This window comes from Haliaeetus leucocephalus, unplaced genomic scaffold (assembly GCF_000737465.1).
Source record: "Haliaeetus leucocephalus isolate CR32 unplaced genomic scaffold, Haliaeetus_leucocephalus-4.0 Scaffold473, whole genome shotgun sequence".
Classification (NCBI taxonomy): Eukaryota; Metazoa; Chordata; class Aves; order Accipitriformes; family Accipitridae; genus Haliaeetus; species Haliaeetus leucocephalus.
In genome coordinates this window covers 1424489-1432353 of record NW_010972909.1, presented here as the reverse complement: position 1 = coordinate 1432353, position 7865 = coordinate 1424489, and positions in this window count along the sequence as shown.

The window sequence follows — 7865 nt, the reverse complement described above, 5'->3', positions numbered from 1 at the left end:
CAAAAGTATTTTCTGAAGACATTAAGACAGTGAGCCAGATTTTCATTTACTGTGAACCAGAGTTGTTCAGATGACAAGACAAAATTGCACGATGTATGTCGAGGAAAGCTTTATTTTCTTCTGTCGATATCGTACATATATTTGTGAGTCATTCGAGATCTATTGTAAGAACTTAATTATTGCTACTGTTTTGGTTATATTGTTTTTTGCTGTATTACTGTTGGTTGTTTTTATTGCATTTATTGCTCTGTCTTATATTGTTCTTGCTATATTATCATTCATTGCCTTGCTGTATTACTATTAATTCTTTAATAAAACTACCCCTGGTACTCCTGCTCTGTTCCCTTGGCACTGGAAAGGTTGGGAGAGTAAGTCGGAACTCATATTCATGACGTGTCACATCAACCTAAATTTTGACAAAATATTAATTGGAATTGACAAATTTTGCTAAATTGGACTACTTACTGGATTGGACTCAGGTGGACGGGCCACCTTTACTTAACTCGGAAAAGAAACTTTTCTTTTTAGAGATGGCAAGTGTTTATTGTTTGTTGATTTTCTGTAATCAGGAAGAAGCTGCATGGAGAGGAACTGCACAGATAAGCCCACATTCTTGCCTAAATGACACACTACAGTGTGGGAAGAAAAGGTTTTATCTAGAAATATTTAGACACAACAATAAAGGTGTGGGGGAGAGGTGGAATATGTGCACTTAGAAATTTGACCCCAACGGAAAGGATTTTCCTCAGTTTAAACTGAAATGCTGCCTTTTCACATAAAGATCTACTGTTACACATTTTTTTCTACTGCAATTTAGCCATGCCTCTGCATAGAAATCTCTGGTTTCGGACTACGATATTTCAACTAAACAAGTCACATGTCTCAAAGTACCATAAGCACAATTATCTTGCCTTTACCCCCTTCCTCTCCTGAGGGGCTTAGGTATTTATATTGCAATAAAATAGCAACAATATTCTAAGTTCTGAACTAGGATCCTATTCTGCAATGTCCTGTGCAAAAACAGAACAAAAGGCACTCTCTTTATAAGGCTTTTTAAAGTGTGCAAGAAGATAACCTGAAAGCTTTTAGTTTCAGCAAAATAAATTCAATCCACAGCAAATATGAAGGCATAGGGGTCAAACATGTAGATGCTGGAGATCCATAAGGAAGAGGTATCTAAGGTTACTGTATGGGCTAAGTGGGAAAGAGTCTGCCTCTGTACGGTACAAGAGACCTTCGTAAGAGGAAAAGTTGTGTAGTCTTACATCCCACGGGAAGGGGCTAAATAGGTTGTAACACAGCAATGGGATATTCCCCTCCTTTGTCAGAGGGGCAAAGTGCACATATGACATTGTTTACTTGGTCGGGCAAGTGAGGTCTCAGACTTACAAATGTGCCTCAAAAGCTTCTTTGTTTAATGCAAATAAAAAAAAGTAGTTGCCTTAGGCAAGTTTGGCATCTCGACTGATAGACAAACCACAATGACCGAGCCGTACACTATGGGTCTATCATTATTATAAAAAAAGTATTAGTAAGGTCTTCCTTAGGCCAGAGCAAAAATCTCCTGTCAATTAACTATGATGTTATCAAATTGACAGGGAGTTAATGAAACCAGCTACATTGCACTGTTACCAAATTCCAGGCTGGTTAATTTTTCATGGGTCACATTGAGCAAGTTGAGAGAATGAAAGTCTGACAGAAAAATCCTTTCCCTTCTGGAAACAATGCAAAGAATATAGAAAAGAAATAATAATACATATTGTTTGTTCCCCTTCTAAATACACTAGCTTGCTTTCAAAATGAACACTTCACCAAAAAATACATGCAAGTGCATAACTTAAAAATGTCTTAAATACACTGCCACGTCATTCAAGTCTTTTGGATTTTTGATCACATACCTCTTAAAATTAGTGCATACTCTTTCTTGTATCTTACAATTCAAAACATCTAAAACATTAAGAGAAATCTTTCTATACTGGCTTTTTTAGTGGTTTGTGTGTCAAACCCAATACATCTCCCACCTCCCAATGCAATAGTACCTTAAATCCTCAAATAAAGATTCCACCTTTGATGCTAGAATGACACCACTAACTGAAACACTTTAGTAGCTGGGTATTAAGGATCCACTTTCTTAAAGTATTAAACACATGTTTGGCCTGCTCAGCCCCAAATCACAACATACAAGTTTGGTAGTATACAGTAGGCAACCTAAGTATAAAATTAATACAATAAAATAAAAAAATAATAAAAACCTAACAGCTCAGCCTGTTAGCTGCCATTTGCACTCAAAATAGGTATCATGTTGACAAAAAAACCCAAGAGTACTTGAATAAAGGAGCTACTCCAGTATCCTGCATCTGAGTCTGTATTTTCACATAATTATAGCCAATTAATTGTTACATGATACTGACCAAAACACCTACTGATTCAGGGTCTCAGTTGCTCTAGATAAAAGCATATATGGGAGAAGAGATTTTTTTTTTCCTCCCCCCCCTTTACTCCAAGCCCAAAGTTACACCTCTCAGGAGACCCTCTCAAAAATAATGAGGTCCCCTGAAGAAATTCAGCACCAAAGAAAAGACAAACTCTCAGTAAACAAAGCTCCAGTTACAGAAGCAAGTATACACTTTTGATTATTATTGTCCAGTATCCCCAACCATTTTATTCTAATGACACCTACCCAGTTTTCCTGATCCTTTTTAGAGGTGGTGCAAGGTGGATTTCTGTAACAGAATGAGGAATTAATGTGGACTGAGGAAAGTGCAAAAAAAGAGCAATACCCCCGTCCCAAACCCAAACAGCAGCAACGCTCCCCCTCCTTCACATCCATTTGAAGACAAGCCACTGTCTCGTCCTCATTCATGCCTAACATAGCACACCATCCGTCAACAACCCTACCTTGGTGTTCTGCACAAAGGGAACCAAGCCAACTTGTTCATGATCATGCACGGTACATTGGCCTCACCTAAGCTTTAATGAAAGATTATACATATTATTACTGTTTCTGCATTGTGGCCACCCACTTAAAGAATCCATCAAAAGCAACAGGTTAAAAAGGTCTGTAATCACCACAATGAAGAACAGCAAAATACACTTGCTGATTTTTCTCTTCATCAGCAGTGACAAAGTATAAAGCAACTGTTCTCCTGCAGTGAAACCTCTGGTTTATATCACCAAACTAAGAATTCACAACTGATTTTATCTTGCTCATCTGTCACCAAATAGTGAAAAGTCAGTTATCACTGCCTTTGTAACATGCCTGTACAGGTGCAGAAATCCCCAACTGCATTAACTCAAGAGGCTGACCACAATAACTGTATTAGTTGCTAAGTATTAATTACAATTTGTTTGCAATCTCCCTGGCCCAGAACATTATGGAAGTTGACACTTGCACTTCCTTTATGTCAAGAGCCTCAGGGAATTGCAGTAATAGCTGACTGTTTTCCTTTGAGTTAGGTTGGGTTTTGGTACTCTTTGTATCTGGTTTCATAATTCCATTCTTTTGTCATTATTTCACCTGTGAAACAGCCTCTCCATCACATCCCCTTGCACCTCCTGAGCTCCCGCAGTTCAGACTCAATACCATCACATCAATAGAGACAACCTACAAGAACATCTTACAAAAACATGTATCTCCATGATCCTTTATAGATGCTCTCATTCAGCCATGGCAACCTTTCTGCAGCTCAGCTATCGAGGCAGACACAGCCCTGATGGGGTGATCGCACACTGCACTGGGCACTTCTGACAAGAGACTCATTCAGCCCTTTCCCCCACCATAAGTCCACAGCTGTATTTAAGCGATGTCTGGTCATTCTCTCTCTATCCATTGAGGAGATCAAGGGAGCAATTGCTGGTGATCCTCCCACCTGAACTGTAACTAAGAAAACCATCGAAGATGGTTAAACCCAGTCTTTTCACCTTTTCTTCAAGCGTCTGTGACAGCAAGCTACAGGACTGATGGATTTGCAGCTCCAGTTTTACAGAGTTTGGCCAGGGAAAGATGTAATAGCTGCCCTGACCCACACACTCCTTTACTTGGCTAAAGCTAACAATACACACAGTCCTTACAAACTTTAGCCTACTACACTATCACGTATATTGCACACGAACTGTTGAGCACACCAATAGCACTGTTACACCCAATTAATATCTTGCTCTGTACTCCTTGCTTGCGGGATCTTTGTCTCCTGGGTGGCCTTTCTGCTAATAATTTGAAGCGACTTTTGACAAGGCTGCACTTAAGTAGGACACACGGCTAAGCAATACAAGATGACAGGCGGTGCATTGTTGGGTGATTATCATATGCCTCAGGTAGCAGCAAGAGGCTAAAGTGCAAGTGACTTCAACCACCCAGCAAGTACGGTAATCCCCCTGCCACGCACAGTTTGGAACTGCATCCTGATGGGAACATCAGGGAAATAAATCAGCCATCTGCATTTAATGCGTATTATGGGAACAAATACAATTGTTAAAAAGTTCAGAGACTTTCAGAGACAATCAATAAATCAGAGAAGATGCTGAATTATGCCTTTTTTTGTTGTTGTGCCTTTCCACAAACTGTGATTGTCTATTGACACAATTACTAAGAAATGCTCTTCCCTGCAAGAAACAAAAAAGTCCCCATCCCATCCCTCCTAAAACACAGAACACCTCCACACCAGGGCCTGCTCTCCTTAGGAAAGCAACTCACGAAAAACCACGAGTCCAGCCACAGCAGGACTCCCGGGGGGGACAAGCCAACAGCTGAGGGTGACCCCAGTGCAACACCCTCACCCCTCAGGGTGTGAGGGGACTGGGACAGTGGTAGTGCCCAGATCCACCAGTGCTCCCAGTCCAGGTGAGATGACAAGCTGGCCTGGGCTCCATCCAGACAGCACGGTCAGGAATAGCACGAAACAAGCCTAGAAGCAGAGCTACCTGTAACAAATATTCTGGCCAGGAAAAAGGACCAGAGGCAGGGCTAGACACAACACTACCTGAGACACAGCTTTAGGGTCCATCCAGGAAGACCAGTCAGGAAACTGGGAGGAGCAGGAACCAAAGCAGAAGCCCAGTGAAATAGCTCAGGAGAGAACTCAAGCCCCCAAGCTGAGCTTAAATAGGGCTCCTGGAGTGCTAGCTGGAGTTTGCCCAGGTGGAGGGCCCAGGTGTGGCTGTTTAGGGCAGTTAAGACCTATTAGTGCCCTTAGGGTCCAGGCACAGCCAAGGATAGTCCTCTGACATGGCGGTAGGAGGAGGTAAGGTGGAAGCAATAACCTCCTTGTACGCCTCAGATCATTCATACATTCATTCATTCATTCATTCATTCATTCATTCATTCATTCATTCATTCAGGTGACCTAAGTCCCAGCCCTCTGCTTGGCCCACTTAAAGGCGAAAATAATTGTTGATAACAGTTGTGAAAGGGCTTCTAAATGGGTTAGCTGAAGTAGCTCATAAAGTTGGCGTTGCTTCAAAAGCGAGATGAGCAATGGGTGCATTAGAGCAGTATCACAGGCAGCTTCCCACACATCTGAAGACAGCGCTCTCTCATCTATGCTTCATAAAGCATAGCAGGGTTTTGGTTTGGGGTTTTTTTTCATGGTATGAATGAGTAATTAGAAAGTGTCTGGAAGGTGCCATAAATGCCAAGGAAGCTACTGAAGTCTTTAAATAATAGTAAAAATAGCATATACTTCGAGGGGTTATTATTGAAAGAGTTGATGCCTCTATTTCTAGATGTAGAAGACTGAGTATGGGAGTCTATCACATTACCTATGGATCTATTTGAAACACTGTTAGCTGAGGACGGTTAGGAGATCCCACCTACAAGGCACTGTGCTGCTATGGTATAGGGCACTATAGGACAACGCACTAAAACAACCCCACCACAGTTCCTGAAAAGAATCCCCTGCTGCACAGAGGTTTGAAAACAGCTGCAACAATTTCCTTACTGTGAATGAATTTATAACTTTAAACCTTTGTGACTCTGTTGTGTACTGAGATTTCTTCCATTTAATTCTGACCAGTTGCCCTAGGCTCGGTTTCCTGTTTCTGTAAAGGCCAGCTCAAAGCTAACTTCTCTTATTGTCTGCTGCACACACAGGTACAGGAACTGAGCGCTCAGAAGCCTGATTCATGCATAATCATCTTAAATACAGCCAAGTCCCCCACCCTTCAGACCTGGTAGGAAACAGAGCGCTTAGTATCATCGTGGCTGCTTAGTCAAGCAAACAAGCTTGTTGCAAACAGCTGACAGATGCTGCTGGAAGCTCAATTAATTACCCACTAGGAAGGCTGTCCTGCTGAAGAGATGGTGTTAAAGTTGTTTAAAGTGTGGCCTAAGTGACCCCCCTACTGCAGAAAACCAGTATCCTGGGACAAAAGTCCAGCTAGTCTCTGCGTGGGCACCCTGCCATCTGAACAGATGGATGGGAATGTGGGCAGCCAGGAGTCCTCCACGTCTGTGTATTCAGTGTAGACACTTGGAGCGACATTAATAACGGGAATTGTCCAAATGTCCCTTCTCCCTGAGTTCCTAAATCAAGCTTTGTGTGTGAGTGTGTGTTTAGGGAATCTACGTCAATAAAGTAAGACCAACAAAGAGCGACTATAACGATCACATGTATAAAACCTGACCTCTCTGTCTCTCTCATACCTACAAACACACCTTTAGCAATGAGAGATTTTGTAGCAAAAAAACCCCTTCTCAGGAGGTAGAACTATTTTATTTTCAATTGCTGATCTTGGCTGTGTTTGCAATGAGGCACGTGCTAGTCGATGCCCGTGCTATCCAGTGTTCAGGAAGGAGTGAAGAGTTTCCTATATAATCCAGGAAAACAGGAGTTCAGGGAAATGCAAAGGCTGCTCTTGATGTCCTGAGCCCTCAAATGGCACCGTGTTAAACTCCGGGAAGCGTTTTTATCTCCAGGGAAGGAATGGATTCACTCACTGCTGTGAGAGGAAAAGGGCTTTCAGTTCAAAGGAATTGCTGAAGTCCTGTAGGACTTTCCCTTGTAGTCCTGCTAATCATCTTTATTAGATTTCTGATCATTCCCCTTCCTGAAAGGGAAGTTAAAAAATAGCTTTGATACAACTGATGGGCATCCAGGGATGCGTGGAGAAGGCAATAAGGCCTGTTAGCAGATCGGGGATGGAGGGGGCTGTGTTGCTTTTCTCCACCATGAGATTTCTTGGTGGGATCGTGCAGTGGCTGGACCTCAGTGAAGCATAAGGCTGTTCTTCCAGTGTGCTCCTACAAAGATATTCCAGAGCTTCTTCCTCTCTGGTATTCAGGACCACGTGCAACTCTGGATCTGCACTTTGGCGAAGCAAACACATACACATACAGAAAATGAGCTTCCACCTGCATTGGGCCCCGTGGAATTTTCCAGGAAACCTGGCCAGAGTTTTGTGTTTCTAACAAAACCAAAACAGTTTTTAAATCCAGCTTCAAGCTTCGTTGCAAATATTTCTCACAGGCCTCTGTAGCAGGAATAATTACTATCCTTATTTATCGGGTAGATTATACAAATCCCCTAGTAAGTAAATTGTAGGATTAAGAGGAAGGTTAATGTGCGAGATTAAACTGACACATTTATTTACTTCCTCCCAGAAGGAAAGAGTAAAGGACAGTGACCTATCATGTGTATTAATTCAACATTTAACCCTGCCTCAGCTCCAGTGATTATCTCTGTGAGTGCCAAGTCTCAGTCTAGCAGATTCCACTGCAATACTTCATACACAGAAGTTCTGCTGTCTCAAATATTTTATCCCTTCAGCTCCCAATTTTTCAGATGGCAATGTGTACTGGTTTTGGCTGGGATAGAGTTAAATTTCTTCATAGTAGCTGGTATGGGGCTATGTTTTGGATTTGTGCTGAA